This window comes from Ranitomeya variabilis, chromosome 2 (genome assembly GCF_051348905.1).
Source record: "Ranitomeya variabilis isolate aRanVar5 chromosome 2, aRanVar5.hap1, whole genome shotgun sequence".
Lineage (NCBI taxonomy): Eukaryota > Metazoa > Chordata > Amphibia > Anura > Dendrobatidae > Ranitomeya > Ranitomeya variabilis.
Genome location: NC_135233.1, coordinates 275,977,563 through 275,994,815, shown reverse-complemented (window position 1 = coordinate 275,994,815; position 17,253 = coordinate 275,977,563). Strand labels below are relative to the sequence as shown.

Here is a 17,253-nt window from a genome sequence, read left to right as displayed (position 1 = left end):
TGATTAGCGGACTCTTATCTGACCCTTCTGTCGTCCTAGAAATAGGTTTTTTAGTACCAATTATCTTTGAAGGTGTTTCTATTAATTTACTGTACTTGGTTCTGACTTGACATAAATCTTGAATACTTTGTCCACTACCTCCATCATTCTGTACTTGTTTACTCAAGTTATAAAATTTCCTCCTGTCCTGACCACGGCTTACACACTACTCCCTGGACATAACATGGATCTGTGATGGAGTTTCAATATGATTAAAAGATAATCCCTAAGATTGCTTCCTAGTTTAGGTCTAAATCACTAATCTAACCAGTGAGTCCACAATCCTCTAGCTGGCCACTATGTGACTTTATTCAGGCCATGGTTCCTGATGACACCATTGCCAGGAGAAGCCACATCTTCTTGTCTGTACCATGTCTGCAAATGTCGAGCTTGCCTTGTTATTTTTCACTCACTTTACTGGGTCCACTTCCTCTGCAGCCCCTTCTATCCTACAACTGTGGGTAAATTTGCCCTAGAATTTCAGGCTCCGGCCTTTGAAGCAGCTTGAAATGAAGATGCTCTTGTGGCAATCTTCTGTTAGGGCTTATACAGCTGTATTAGAGATTAGCTCAGGTCAGGATTTACCATCTTCACTGACCTCATTTAGCTGGCTACCAGAACTGACATCTGCTTCTGAGAGAAACTACGTTAGTCGAAATGCACCCAGCAGTTTCTCATCTGGCTCCTACGTTTCTGCCACGTGTGCCATGCCAACAGCGTCTTCAAAACCTATACAGGTTGACTTTCTGAGTCAATGCACATCTGAGAGGCTTGTACAGAACTGACCTGTCGATACAGGAAACTCTTCTCCCAAGGTTTAGTAGAGGAGCCTTTCCTGTATAACAACTCTATCTCCCCAAAACCAAGAATTTCTTTTTGTTGCAATTACGTGACCAGAAAACCTCATTTGTCACTGTTGCATCTTTACATTCTGGTTCTGCTGGGGACTTCTTTGACCGCACCTTGGTCAGCAGCACTGCATTCTATTGGAAGCGCTGCATAAGTCACTACACATTTCCAGAAGTTTTGATTGCAGCCATATGGGTTTTCCACTAGTTTGCTAGCTTTTTAGGTGAGTGAAGTACAATTTAAAGGGTTTATCCAAGACTGTTTGTTAGTTTTTAGTCCCGAAGTAAAAAATCAGGTAGCTGCTACCAACCTGCCTGTTGTGCCTGACTCCGATCTGTACCAGCACAGATTCTGCCAGCGATTCTGTGGCTTCTGCTGACATCACATCAACATAGAGGCTTCTTTTCTGATCTGCTCTGTTGACAGGGTGTGACTGGTGACTTCATGCCTAAAGGTGGGGGGCAACTACCTGCCTGTTAGTTTTTAATCCCATAATGTAAAAAAACCCAGTTATGAATAAATCCTATAAGTATATATTTCCCAAGGAGATGAGTGGAAGATGGCATTTAACACCAGTTGTTATAAATTCTTTTAATGTTATTCTTTAATGTTATTATTTAATGTTATTCTTTGTAATGTTCTAGCTATATTCCAATCATTCTTAAACATTTGACCTATATAATCTGTGCTCTCATACTTACAAACTTTTACAAAGATGGAAAATTTTGAGTAATTGTTTTTGAACCGTAACCTTTCCTTCCCATGGGGGCAGAAGCCATACAACACTTTTAGGAACTTTTCAATGTAGAATATTTACATACTTTTTCATAAAGATGCCTATAACAAGAAATGGCTAGACCAATCAGTCTGCTGACCACTCCATAGCAACAACTTTTTGTCCACACTCCTACATTCGAATTGTGTAATTATTAATTTGTGTAAAATATCTAATAAATTCTGTGCACATATTTCTGTTGCCACCATAGAAAATCCAGTATACTGTGCTATGTAAAAGGTATAGTCTTTATTGTAATACACTAAACAAAGTTTAGGAATATGCAGTACAGAGAATCAAATAAGTCAGAGAAAATTACTAAAACCGTTCAGGTCGCTACTTTAACAACAGTGTGGGGAAATCTTCCAACACCCACATGACCAAACCCTATCTATGCAGTGCTCAATATATTTGTACAATAGAGTCCTACGAGTTGCGATGTATCAGCTGTATGCTACGTGCATGTCAAACCAGACTCACATCTCTGTGTACATAGCACTTACATTAGGGTGGTCCGTGGTGTGTGGTAATCCTCTGAAGCGCCCCAACGCGCGTTTCGTCCCTTCGTCAGGAGGCGAACGCTGGAGGGGAGGGGTGAGTGCATTAAATCATGAGGGCAGCCAATGAGAGAGCTGGTTTCATACACATATTTCTGTGTATTTCAGCTCTATTAATTTTTCAAAGCATGGGCTGGTTCCACCATGGATGAGTGAATCATAGTTTGTGTGCGCCTGCCCTGGACCCTGGGGATTATTAGAGACACGCGGCTTTCTGGAAGCCTTACGTAAGAAATCAAGCTGATTCTGAGAAGGTAGAAATGTCCTGTGCCTAGAGGATTTCATTGTTTAGTGGTTCTCCTGTGGGAAGTGTCATAAAGAGGGCACATGCAGACATACAAAACAGAACACCCTTCTACATCAGGCAAGCAAGTTTTGTAGAGGTAGAATTGGATGGAGTATATTTTGTAGATGACTAGAAGGGCTTCTAAATCAAGGGAGTACAGATTGTTAAAGACAATTAATTCATGTTAAACTTTGCAGGATAAAAAAGTATTATAGGCACCGTGTTATTGAGTGGGGAGAGATGAGTAAATTGATATGTAGCTTTAAGAGAAAAGATTCAGTATAGCTTGCACAGAATATACTGATTTTGTTTCTCAGAAAACTATGTATCAATCTGCTCAGCTCCCCGCTATATAACATGGTGCCTGCAGATTGGGCGGCATTTGTATGGTGACAGGTTCCCTTAAATTCTTATTTACCTATAAGTGTATGTCTGGATACTATAGTGAGATGATCGGAGTTTCTCTAATACAAGAGATCTAATGAAGGGCAAATCTGTGATGTATACAGCATCCAACATTTTAATACTGGCTACAGTAACACCATTAGACCTCACCATAAGAATATATATCCGTCATCCTCAGTGCAGGGAGACACCTCCCCCAACCATGGACACTCCTTACTAATCACCTTGCAGTGCTACAATTCTAGAGATTACATGTTATTACATTTATTACAAGGCATGTTCTGTATAAAAGAAAGCAATGAGTATGCCATAGTTGTATATAGTGATGTGCAGGCTATTTAGCTGTAATGTGAATTGATATCTATTAATGCCTGCATGTTTACTGTACAGTGCGCTGTACAATTGACCATACGGTAGATTTAATCCATCAATGAAAAGCGCATTAAATCAGGTCCTACCTCCCCCACCCTGCTCTTGGTTCTAGCCTCAGGCTATTGTATAAACTGCAGTTTTCTGCTTCACTTAGTCAATCTCCCATGACTAGACAATCAATATTCAGGAATATTGAGCTGTGCTCTGGGTGTGGAGTCCCTTGGGTAAGCGTTCCATAAAACAAAGAGCCTTCATTATGTGACCTCTTGCCCAACCCAATGCTATTAGTATGATTAATAAATGACCCTGCTGCCACTTGGAAAGTGCTATACAATCTTCAAGTGATGCCGAAGAGCAAAATACAAATATTTGGCAACATTATAGGAACTCCAACTGAATGAAAGTAATCTTACTTCATTATTCCCATCAACAAAAAATAAAAATTTGCCCAGCTACATAAATGGAATGACTCTCCAGATAAGTTCTCCAGATAAGTCTCATCCGGTAATTATTGGTATATCCCATAATATAACTATTCTGGAGAGCCATTTCTTATTCGGTGCTGTTCATCTGTTATTCCTACTAGAAATGGCTGAATAAATTAATAGCTCCAGGCGCATAACTACAACCAGTGCAGGGGTTGCAGTCGCCCACGGGCCCTGGAGCCTAAGGGGCGCCAAAAGGTTCCATAGGCCCATATGAGAAGATCAGTATAATTAAAGATCCATGACAGTCGTGGCCCAGTTGGAGATTTTGCACTGGAGCCCACACACTGGAAGTTCATGTTGAATGTCATAGATTTCATGCGGAAATGCTACAGGCTTGCTGCACATTTTACACTTTTGCATTGCATAGCTTCTCTTTATATTTTAGTTTCCTAAATTTGTTAAAACAGAATGAAGTTTCTTTATTAATCAGAATTGAATATTAATCTAATAACTCCCTGTAAATCACTTATTCTCCCTGACCATCCCCGCTTCCCCAAGTTCATGAGTGCGGAATATCCCCCCAAATTATGGTCATATAACTTTCATGTACGTTTCTGAAACGCAACAGGCCAAATGCTCGCCATGGTTTGCACATGATTTAAAAATCAAGCATACATATTTTATGAGTTGCAGATAGATTGACAACTAAGGGGTCTATAAGTAATAATTGCTGTTTTTAGTTTTACACACGGTTTAACATTTTTACATTGATCCAAGATAAGAATTGACTGGAAAATACATTTTCATTTTGCTGTTAGAATTAAATTGGTTGCACAAGAAAACCATGGCTTCCCTCTCCCATAAAACAGTGACATACCTGTCCACCTTTTTTCATGGAAGCATTTTGGGGCACATAAAAAAAAAAAAAAAAATTAATATTTTGTAAGCTTATTGGGTAGGAGAAAGGAAATGGCTATTCCACAATTTTTATGCATTTTTTTTTCTACAGCTCACCAGTTTTAACATGATACCGTTAAGTACAAGTGAAGTGATTATGATTCCAGAAATAAGATAAACTGTATATTTTTTTTTTTTTTACATTTAAAAAAAAAAAAAAAAGAATATGAAAAAAATGTATTTTTCTATTGTTTTAGGAACTTTTTTTTATAATCCACTTAATCCTTAATAACTTATTTGTTAGATCCGCTAGGCAACGTTAAAACCCCAATGTTTCATTCTTTCATTATTGCCTGTCAGTATCAAAATCCAGGCAATTAAATTTGCCATGTATTTGTCAGGCCTGAGACTACCATGGCTATCCAACTACTTCTCCACTGTCATGGGAGAGTAGACAGAATGACAGAGGAAGCCTTCTCCATCTGTCTAACCATCTATAAGGGGATAAATGGCCGGAATCAGAGGTACTTTGGATCTTAGTCATACTGCGGGCACAAACTATGTGCATAAGGCATCCCATGAAAAGTAATTGTACATCCACTTGTCACAAAGACAACGTGATACCTCAACATCAGGACCCTTTATAGATCTGTTGCTGTGCATAAACAATTAGGGGGTTATCCTGGTTTGTTCTGAAAATATGAAATGGTTCTGTGTGACTGCAGACTTGAATCCTTACACCTTGTTGACCTTGCATTTAAAGGATTCTCCAGTGCCATTATTCACCTTACATTAAATGAGGCCGCACACAACTAATCGGAATGAGACCGGAAGTATGCATATCACATACTTGCTCTACACCAGAAAAAGAGCATGGACCGCACCTCCAAAAATTCACACTTTGATCTAATGCTGCTAGGTAAAATATATTACTGAACAGGAGGTTCTTAGTTTAACATTCTGCACCACCACATTATGAGTGTCAGGTCCGAGCATTCCTACATGAACAGTTTCCTGGAAAGTGGATTGGTCATCGTGGGCCAGTTGAATGACCACCAAGGTCTCCCGATCTGACCCCCTTAGACTTTTACCTTTGGGGTCATCTTAAGGCAATTGTCTTTGCTATGAAGATACGAGATGGGCAGTATCTGAAACAATGGATACTGAAAGCCTGTGCTGGCATTTCTTCTGCGGTGTTGCTATCAGTGTGTCAAGAGTGGGAGAAGAGTGTTGCATTGACAATCCAACACAATGGGCAGCACTTTGAACACATTTTATAAGTGTCATAAACTTGCAAATAACTCATGAAAGAATAAAGTTACTTTAAAACCAAGCACACCATTATTTTTCTTGAGAAATTCTCAATAAGTCTGATGTGTCACATGACCCTCTTCCTATGAAAAAAAATAAAGTTGGATTCAAAATGGCCGCCATGGTCACCATCCATCTTGAAAAATTTCCCCCTTCCCATATACTAATTTGCCACAAACATGAGGTTGATATCACCAGCCATTCCCATTTTATTTAGGTGTATCCATATAAATGGCCCACCCTGTAGATAGAATACCAGCTGCCTACTTCTTCCCTAAATATTTCTTGCATAATTTGGAGGTGTGCTTTGGGTCATTGTCCTGTTGTAGAATTAAATTGGCTCCAATCAAGCGCTGTCCACAGAGTATGGCATGGCATTGCAAAATGGAGTGATAGCCTTCCTTATTCAAAATCCCTTTTACCTTGTACAAATCTCCCACTTTACCAGCACCAAAGCAAACCCAAACCATCACATTACCTCCACCATGCTTGACAGATGGTGTCACTCTTCCAGCATCTTTTCAGCTGTTCTGCGTCTCGCAAGTGTTCTTTTGTGTGATCCAAACACCTCAAACTTGGATTTGTCTGTCCATAACACTTTTTTCCAATCTTCCTCTGTCCAATGTCTGTGTTCTTTTGCCCATATTAATCTTTTCCTTTTATTAGCCAGTCTCAGATATGGCTGCTTCTTTGCCATTCTGCTCTGAAGGCCGCATCCCGGAGTCGCCTCTTCACTGTAGACTGTCATGGTTCCCAATGGCAAGGGAACGTAAAAAACACATAAGTAACGAACGAGCTCTCGGGTGATGGAAACTCGAGTTGACCGTGAGCTAAATCTACCACACAACTAACAGTAGCCAGGGAGCATACCTACGGCTTCCTATATGCCACGCGCCAGCCGGAGGACTAACTACGCCTGGTAGAGGAAGAAACAGACCTGGCTTACCTCTAGGGAAATACCCCAAAAGATGATAGCAGCCCCCCACATGTAATAACGGTGAATTAAGAGGAAAAGACATACACAGTATGAAAGTAGATTTAGCAAAGAGAGGTCCACTTACTAGATAGCCGAAGGATACAAAAGAGGACTTCACGGTCAACTGAAAACCCTTTCAAAAACCATCCTGAAATTACTTTAAGACTCCTGTGTCAACTCATGACACAGGAGTGGCAATTTCAGCCCGCAAGAGCTTCCAGCTACAGAGAATTACAAAAACTGCAAACTGGACAAAAGGTACAAAACAAAAGGACAAAGTCCACTTAGCTGATCAGCAGACTAGTAGCAGGAACATGCAACCGAAGGCTCTGGTTACAATGATGACCGGCAAGGAAATGACTGGAGAGCAAGGCTAAATAGGAAACTCCCAAACACTGATGGAAGCAGGTGAACAGAAGAAGCAAAGTGCAAACAAGTCACCAGTACCACCAGCAACCACCAGGGGAGCCCAAAAAGCGGATACACAACAGTAGACATTGACACTGGCGTTTTGCGTGTACTATTTAATGAAGCTGCCAGTTGAGGACTTCGAGGCGTCGATTTCTCAAACTACAGACTCTAATGTACTTGTCTTGTTGCTCAGTTGTGCAGCGGTGCTTCCCACTTCTCTTTCTACTCTGATTAGAGCCTGTTTGTGCTCTCCTCTGAAGGGAGTAGTACACACCGTTGTAGAAAATCTTCAGTTTCTTGGCAATTTCTTGCATGGAATAGCCTTCATTTCTACGAACAATAGACTGTCGAGTTTCACATGAAAGTTCTTTTTTTTTCTGGCCATTTTGAGAGTTTAATGGAACCAACTAATGTAATGCTCCAGATTCTCAACTAGCTCAAAGGAAGGTCAGGTTTATAGGTTCTCTAATCAGCCAAACTGTTTTCAGCTGTGCTAACATACTTGCACAAGGGTTTTCATGGGTATTCTAACCATCCATTAGCTTTCTTACACAGTTGGCAAACACAAAGTACCATAAGAACACTGGAGTGATGGTTGTTGGAAATGGGCCTCTATACACCTACGAAGATATTTCATTACAAACCAGAGGTTTGAGGCTAGAATAGTCATTTACCACATTAACAATGTATAGAGTGTATTTCTGAATCATTTAATGTTAGCTTCATTGTTTCAAAAATAAGGGCAATTCTAAGTGACCCTAAACTTTTGAACAGTAGTGCATGAGTTTCACTTTTTTGTATTGAAGAACTGAAATAAATTAACTTTTTGATGATATTCTAATTTAGTGAGAAGCACTTGTAGTAACACCTATACACCCCTCAGGTGCCGGTGGTGTTCCTGCGGTGTTGGCAGTGACTCTCCTGGGGATTGCATGACATTATGTGTCAAGTGTAAACAGTAACAATATGACAAGCTAGTAACAGATCTGAAGAATTCTTGTCTGACTGTTATTATGCTATATATGGTATATTTTTTTCTTTTTTTACTTTCCTTTTGATTTCTACACCCAAATCAAGACCGTATATACAGTGCCTACAAGTAGTATTCAACCCCCTGCAGATTTAGCAGGTTTAATAAGATGCAAATAAGTTAGAGCCTTCAAACTTCAAACAAGAGCAGGATTTATTAACAGATGCATAAATCTTACAAACCAAAAAGTTTTGTTGCTCAGTTAAATTTTTATAAATTTTAAACATAAAAGTGTGGGTCAATTATTATTCAACCCCTAGGTTTAATATTTTGTGGAATAACCTTTGTTTGCAATTACAGCTAATAATCGTCATTTATAAGACCTGATCAGGCCGGCACAGGTCTCTGGAGTTATCTTGGCCCACTCCTCCATGCAGATCTTCTCCAAGTTATCTAGGTTCTTTGGGTGTCTCATGTGGACTTTAATCTTGAGCTCCTTCCACAAGTTTTCAATTGGGTTAAGGTCAGGAGACTGACTAGGCCACTGCAACACCTTGATTTTTTGCCTCTTGAACCTGGCCTTGGTTTTCTTGGCTGTGTGCTTTGGGTCGTTGTCTTGTTGGAAGATGAAATGACGACCCATCTTAAGATCCTTGATGGAGGAGCGGAGGTTCTTGGCCAAAATCTCCAGGTAGGCCGTGCTATCCATCTTCCCATGGATGCGGACCAGATGGCCAGGCCCCTTGGCTGAGAAACAGCCCCACAGCATGATGCTGCCACCACCATGCTTGACTGTAGGGATGGTATTCTTGGGGTCGTATGCAGTGCCATCCAGTCTCCAAACGTCACGTGTGTGGTTGGCACCAAAGATCTCGATCTTGGTCTCATCAGACCAGAGAACCTTGAACCAGTCAGTCTCAGAGTCCTCCAAGTGATCATGAGCAAACTGTAGACGAGCCTTGACATGATGCTTTGAAAGTAAAGGTACCTTACAGGCTCGTCTGGAGCGGAGACCATTGCGGTGGAGTACATTACTTATGGTATTGACTGAAACCAATGTCCCCACTGCCATGAGATCTTCCCGGAGCTCCTTCCTTGTTGTCCTTGGGTTAGCCTTGACTCTTCGGACAAGCCTGGCCTCGGCACGGGAGGAAACTTTCAAAGGCTGTCCAGGCCGTGGAAGGCTAACAGTAGTTCCATAAGCCTTCCACTTCCGGATGATGCTCCCAACAGTGGAGACAGGTAGGCCCAACTCCTTGGAAAGGGTTTTGTACCCCTTGCCAGCCTTGTGACCCTCCACGATCTTGTCTCTGATGGCCTTGGAATGCTCCTTTGTGTTTCCCATGTTGACCATGTTTGAGTGCTGTTCACAAGTTTGGGGAGGGTCTTAAATAGTCAGAAAAGGCTGGAAAAAGAGATAATTAATCCAAACATGTGAAGCTCATTGTTCTCTGTGCCTGAACTACTTCTTAATACTTTAGGGGAACCAAACAGAATTCTGGTGGGTTGAGGGGTTGAATAATAAATGACCCTCTGAAAAAACTTTTCCCAATTTAAAAAAAAAAATAAACAAAGAAATAACATTCTTTTTTGCTGCAGTGCATTTCACACTTCCAGGCTGATCTACAGTCCAAATGTCACAATGCCAAGTTAATTCCAAATGTGTAAACCTGCTAAATCTGCAGGGGGTTGAATACTACTTGTAGGCACTGTATTAGAGAGAGGAACTTTAAAAGCCCCCTATAAACATTAGTTAAGTCAGCCGAAGATGACATTTGTGGCAGGGTCAGCTGGCTCTCTGGTGTGTATGGGGACCTTGTGGATGATCCCCAAATAGTTGGGAGTTCAATCATCTGATTCTTTTTGTTGTGTGGGCAGATAAGCAGCTGCCAGGATAATCTGGCAGCAGCTTACTCCTCTCTCCCAATAGAGAACACAGGAAGGCTCGGCCTACTGTTCATTTATATGGAGGAGTTGGGAGAGAGAGCTGATATATTGTTCAGCCAACATTTAATTTTTATGGCCAGCTATTGGGTCACCAACCTAATTTATTAGGATAGTAAAAGAAAAGTTGTGATAAAGAAGTCTAGCACTCAACTTCAGCAATAGTGGAGAATTTATTTGTAGCACTTGAAACGTTTCAGTCCGTCTGGACTTTCATCAGTCACTACAATGCCATAACAAAGTGAAAAAACAAAATAAAGAGTACAATCCGTACAAAAAACAAAAGTATATACAAAATGGTACAAAACAACAGATAAATGCATAAGGCTGATCATAAGAAAAGGTCATAGGACTTCTTTATCACTTTATTGATGGTTTGGGAACCTAGTCTAGGCACCATATTGTAGCTGTGCACACGGTGTTTCTATTTACGAGTAAAAGAAAAGTTAACACATTAATTTCTGGCTGCAAATGAATTTTCTATCACTTAAAATATTAACTTGGAATCTATGGAGGGGAGGGTTACAGTTCTTGGCTATTGTGTTCTCTGCATTATTTCTTGCCTAGTGACACCCCATATGATTGTCCGATGTTTCTTCTGTGCCATTACGTCCTGTGTATTAAAGAAAAGATGTCAAACAAACCCATGGATGAGGTGGTCGCTGCAGAGAATCGATGCGATAGCAGGGACTCAGCATGTCGTTGGTAAACTTGCTGCCTCATTTATTTACGCTGTGTGCACAATTAGTAGGCAAGTGAGGATTTTTATCATATCCTAAATTTTACGCAGATTTTCCAACTGGATGAAGCAGATCAGCTGATGAGTATTTGTGTAATGAGCCTTTATAAAAGTGTACAGAATTATTAGGCAGATTTGTTTTCCGAAGGCCAAATAGTCACAAGAATGCAGGACTCTTAAAATTGTTACGACATTGGGCCGTTTTCACAGAACCATAAAGGTTTTGCCGCAAATAATCAACAGCCATCTCGGCAGACTCTCCCAATACACGGGGGCACTTGTTTGGATGACGCGTTGACAGGAGGATTATCTCATGGAGAACATTGCAATCAGCATTCAAAAATCGGACCTGTGCAAATGACTTCTCTGATAACCAAGAGTTGCCCGATGCACCCATACACATTAGTTTCGGCTGAACACGTCCATATTGGTGGGTTCAGCCAACATTAGTCTAATGTGAATGGGACTCTAAAATGGTATATGTCACACTCCTATCAGAGAAGTGAAAGCTTGTGAGCGCTATCTGTGAATGAGTGTGCTTAATTCACTCCTGCTGGTACTCTGTCACTAATATTCCATAATATTAATTCATGTATGGCCATGTTGGGTGCAGATGTGCTCCACATATGACCAGTGCTGCCTGCATAATACACAGCACAGATCACTGCTGCTTAACATTTTAAATGCCTCTGTCAATCGCTGTCAGCAGCATTTAAATGGCACAATCCCCCTAAGTCACACTACCATTACGAGTGCTATACGATAAAAACATTGTATAGCATTCGGACCAGTATTCATCTATGGGGCAACTCACATCACCATATTTTTTCTCGGCTGTTTTCAGTGTGCGAGTGAAATCGCAGCATGCTGCGATTGTCACCGACACTCGGCCGGGTCTCAGCTCACTCGCACCATATAAGCCTATGGGTGTGAGTGAGACAACGCACATCACTCAGATATCATCCTAGTGATGTGCGATATATGCTCACCCCGGCAATGGAGGAGATGGAGAAATTCCTTTCTCTGCCTCCTCCGCAGCTGTGCTCCAATCTTCTCTGAGCTCAGAGCACAGACACATGACACTGGGCTCCCGCTCGCAGCAGAGCAGGAGCCGAGGGTCATTAGCATATCGCATCCAATGCTCTCTCATCGGATGCCATATGCTCGTCTGACGCCGGCCATACATGTGTAGGAAGATAGACCAGAATAGTGGTCTCTCTTTCGTGTCCGGGCCGGAGCTGTCGGGACTGTCACCATTGTTGCCGGGGGAAGCACTTTCTGACCTTTGCACCTGACTGTTGGGGCGGGTGTGATATAAAAGGGGCTGTGCGTGCGGGAACGGGGCTTTTGGCGGGTACCTAGCATGCGCTACAGGAGAAGGTTGATTCCCTCTCCGCTGACTGATGTCAATTGACAAGACAGCATTGCAGCGCTCCATCCCCCGTGCATACAGACTGTGAATCTCCCAAGACCAGCTCCCCGTTACTTTCCGACCCTGGCAGCACTAACTGGTTGGTACATCTGACATCTTCTGTCCCTTTTGGTAATGCTGATCCGGCGTTGCACGCGGTTCGTAGTGGTGAGACTGCGGCCTCCAGTTCGGACTTTGTTTATCTTTAGCTGTGCAGCAGACCCTTCCCCGTTCAGCACCTTGTTCCAGGATCACAACCCCACGTGAAAGAAGATCAGGATACTTCATCGCCATACAGAGACAGTGCTACACTTTCCTCCAGGACCGGCTCAGAGACTTCTCACGCCACCATCGTCCAGGAACCAGAGACTGATAAGTTAACCCGTTATTTCACCCATTGTAGTTACTTTATTGCTATATACACATTGCGGGCCTGTATGTTTACACCCCCTTACTCCCTGTGTGGAGTATTTACTGTTGAGGTATTCATATATATAAAACCTCTTAAGGGTACGTTCACACAGGACTTTTTTGCTGCTTTTTTTTGCTGCTTTTTTTTATGCTAATTTAGGTGCGTTTTTTTGGTGCGTTTTTGGTGCGTTTTTTGGGTACGTTCACACAGGACTTTTTTGCTGCAGATTTTTGCTGCTTTTTTTATGCCAATTTTCAGCTGCTAGGACACCTCACAATGGCTCTTCACACCTTACTACCAGGAACTCCCTCACAATAGATCACAATCAGGACACCTCACAATGGCTCTTCACACCTCACAATGGCTCACAATGGCTCTTCACACCTCACTACCAGGAACTCCCTCACAATAGATCACAATCAGGACACCTCACAATGGCTCTTCACACCTCACAATGGCTCACAATGGCTCTTCACACCTCACTACCAGGAACTCCCTCACAATAGATCACAATCAGGACACCTCACAATGGCTCTTCACACCTCACAATGGCTCACAATGGCTCTTCACACCTCACTACCAGGAACTCCCTCACAATAGATCACAATCAGGACACCTCACAATGGCTCTTCACACCTCACAATGGCTCTTCACACCTCACTAACCACACCCCTAAGCTCTTGGCTGTGAGATCCCTTCCTGCTGGCCATGATTTTCTGCACAAAAAACGCAGCAAATAATGCTACATGCGTTTTTTCAGCGTTTTTGCAGCGTTTTTTTCATCACCCATTCAAGTCAATGGGTGAAAAAACGCTGCAAAAACGCAGCAAAAACGCTGAAAGAAGTGACATGCCCTATGTCCAAAAAAAGCAGCAAAGCAGAAAAAACTGATCAAACAAAAAACCAACGTGTGTGCATGAGATTTCTGAAATCTCATAGGCTTTACTGGTACTGTAAAAAGCAGCTGAAAATTAGCATAAAAAAAAGCAGCAAAAAAAAGCAGCAAAAAAGTCCTGTGTGAACGTACCCTTACTCTTGCTCTGCCTCCTGCTTGTCAGTGCATCCCCCGGCGTTCCTGCTAGTACCTTACACATGCAGAATCAGGCTGCCATCGGTATCCCCCACAACAAGATTTCATGGTGCTTATGGGTTGCCCTGGCAGTTGGGGTGTTTTCCCCTCATCAGAGCAAGCATGCTGAAAGACATGTCTGCAATTAGAGTTCCTGATTTGGTATATTACCCTTAGTTACGTGGCTAAGCCATTTAAAGGCTTGACATTGACTTTTGGAATTGCTACATCTAATAGTTGGCGCTATAGTTCCTGTCCTCCTCTTCTCTGAAGAGTCTATTTGCATATTTAAATTCCCAGGGGAGTATTGATTGAACTAGAAGTCTCTTTTACGCCAATTTGATGCTCCGCAGAGGGTGAAAATTTACCCTTTACACCCACTGTAAAAGGCCTCTCACAAAGACAGACCAATTCCTCTACTTTACACTCATGAGGAGCAAAAACCCTGAAATATGTGTCTGTAAATGAAGTTTCTGGTTTTACATCTTATCCCAAGTCCTTTAACCCCTTCACGCCATGACCTGTAACTTTTTTTTTTTTTTTCTTTTCAGGATATGGGGCTGTATGATGTCTTATTATTTGTGCTCTGAGCTGACATTTTAATGATACAATCTGGGGGTAGATACAATGATTTTTCATCGCCTCTCATTGCATTTTATTGCAACGTTGCGGTGATCAAAAAAACTTTATTTTGGCATTTTGATTTTTTTTTTTGTTACGCCGTTTACCAATCGGATTATTTTATATTTTGATATATCGGACTTTCATGAATGCAGCAATACCAAATATGTGTATTTTTTGTAATTGCTTTATTTTTAATGGGACTAAAGGGGGGTAATTGGAAGTTTTTTGGGGAAGGGGTTCATAATTTTATAAACTTTATTTTTTTACTTTTTTTATTGAATTTCGTAGTCCCCTTAGGAGATTTGAAGCTGCAATAATAGGATCACTTGTGCTATACATAGCAATGTATCAGCACTGCTATGTATTGCAGAAATCACAATCTCCTATGAATGCCGGCTACAGGCTGGATTTTCGTAATGACAGACATTGGGGTCTTCAACAGACTCTTGACTGTCATGACAACCATCAGCACCCCTGTTCACGTCACAGGTGCGCCGATGGGAGCATGGAATGACACCGGCTCCTTTTGGCACACATTAAATGCCGTAGTCAGAGATTGACAGCTGGATTTAACAGGTTAATAGCTGCAGGCCGACTTCTACACCACCTGCTGCTGTTAGAGGAACATGATGGCTGATTAAGTCATCCGTAATGGGCAGGGAAAGATGCGGGCTCAGCATGTGAGCCTGCATGAAAATCAATTATCCGGCATATGAAGCAAGTTCACGTCATATGTCATGAAGGGGTTAAACGGTCAATATTGACTTTTAGAATTGCTACTTCCAATAGGTGGCGCTAGAGTTCCTCTCTGAAGTGGCTGCTTTCATACTTACACAGGGCAGCATTGACTGGTGAGAGATGCACTTTAAATGCAACAAATTAAACAATAAAGTAGTGCAGGTAGTGATGAGCGTTGGGGATATAACAGGCCAGGAGCTTTAGAGAAACTACACTTGAAAAACAGATAATTTGCTCTAGTACACACCACTGACCTATCAATCAGCTAGGGTACTGCTAGGTAAGAAATGCAGCTATTAAAATTTGAGAGTCAGTTAATAGCTAGCTGAAAATATGGTAACAAATATGAAGCTTTCAAGACTACCCTGGTCTTTTCATCAGGCAAAACACTGATGAAGAGACCAGAGCAGTCTAAAAAATGTGCAAGTTGTTACCATCTTTTCCATTAGCCATTAAAAGGTCATACCTGTTATGGTTCTCAATGGCAAGAGAACATAGCCCAGCAAACATAAGAACTAGCTCTTGGAAGGATGGAAACTAAACTGACCATGAACTAAACCTGCCGCACAACTAACAGTAGCCGGGTAGCGTAGCCTGCGTTTTATCCCTAGACGCCCAGCGCCGGCCGGAGGACTAACTAATCCTGGCAGAGGAAAATATAGTCCTGGCTCACCTCTAGAGAAATTTCCCCGAAAGGCAGACAGAGGCCCCCACAAATATTGGCGGTGATTTTAGATGAAATGACAAACGTAGTATGAAAATAGGTTTAGCAAAATTGAGGTCCGCTTACTAGATAGCAGGAAGACAGAAAGGGCACTTTCATGGTCAGCTGAAAACCCTATCAAAACACCATCCTGAAATTACTTTAAGACTCTAGTATTAACTCATAACATCAGAGTGGCAATTTCAGATCACAAGAGCTTTCCAGACACAGAAACGAAACTACAGCTGTGAACTGGAACAAAATGCAAAAACAAACAAGGACTAAAGTCCAACTTAGCTGGGAGTTGTCTAGCAGCAGGAACATGCACAGAAAGGCTTCTGATTACAATGTTGACCGGCATGGAAGTGACAGAGGAGCAAGGCTAAATAGCGACTCCCACATCCTGATGGAAACAGGTGAACAGAGAGGATGATGCACACCAGTTCAATTCCACCAGTGGCCACCGGGGGAGCCCAAAATCCAATTTCACAACAGTACCCCCCCCTCAAGGAGGGGGCACCGAACCCTCACCAGAACCACCAGGGCGATCAGGATGAGCCCTATGAAAGGCACGGACCAAATCGGAGGCGTGAACATCAGAGGCAGTCACCCAAGAATTATCCTCCTGACCGTATCCCTTCCATTTGACCAGATACTGGAGTTTCCGTCTGGAAACACGGGAGTCCAAGATTTTTTCCACAACGTACTCCAACTCGCCCTCAACCAACACCGGAGCAGGAGGCTCAACGGAAGGCACAACCGGTACCTCATACCTGCGCAATAATGACCGATGAAAAACATTATGAATAGAAAAAGATGCAGGGAGGTCCAAACGGAAGGACACAGGGTTAAGAATCTCCAATATCTTGTACGGGCCGATGAACCGAGGCTTAAACTTGGGAGAAGAAACCCTCATAGGGACAAAACGAGAAGACAACCACACCAAGTCCCCAACACAAAGCCGAGGACCAACCCGACGCCGGCGGTTGGCAAAAAGCTGAGTCTTCTCCTGGGACAACTTCAAATTGTCCACTACCTGCCCCCAAATCTGATGCAACCTCTCCACCACAGCATCCACTCCAGGACAATCCGAAGATTCCACCTGACCAGAAGAAAATCGAGGATGAAACCCCGAATTACAGAAAAAGGGAGACACCAAGGTGGCAGAGCTGGCCCGATTATTGAGGGCAAACTCCGCTAAAGGCAAAAAATCAACCCAATCATCCTGATCTGCAGACACAAAACACCTCAAATATGTCTCCAAGGTCTGATTCGTCCGCTCGGTCTGGCCATTAGTCTGAGGATGGAAAGCAGACGAGAAAGACAAATCTATGCCC

At 42.3% G+C, this 17,253-nt stretch overlaps 1 protein-coding gene across 6 annotated transcripts in view; it reads right to left on the bottom strand.

The window, feature by feature from the left end:
• The window catches only part of DLG3 (discs large MAGUK scaffold protein 3), a 372,427-nt gene that overhangs the window by 180,546 nt on the left and 174,628 nt on the right, over positions 1–17,253 (bottom strand). The window lies entirely within an intron of this gene.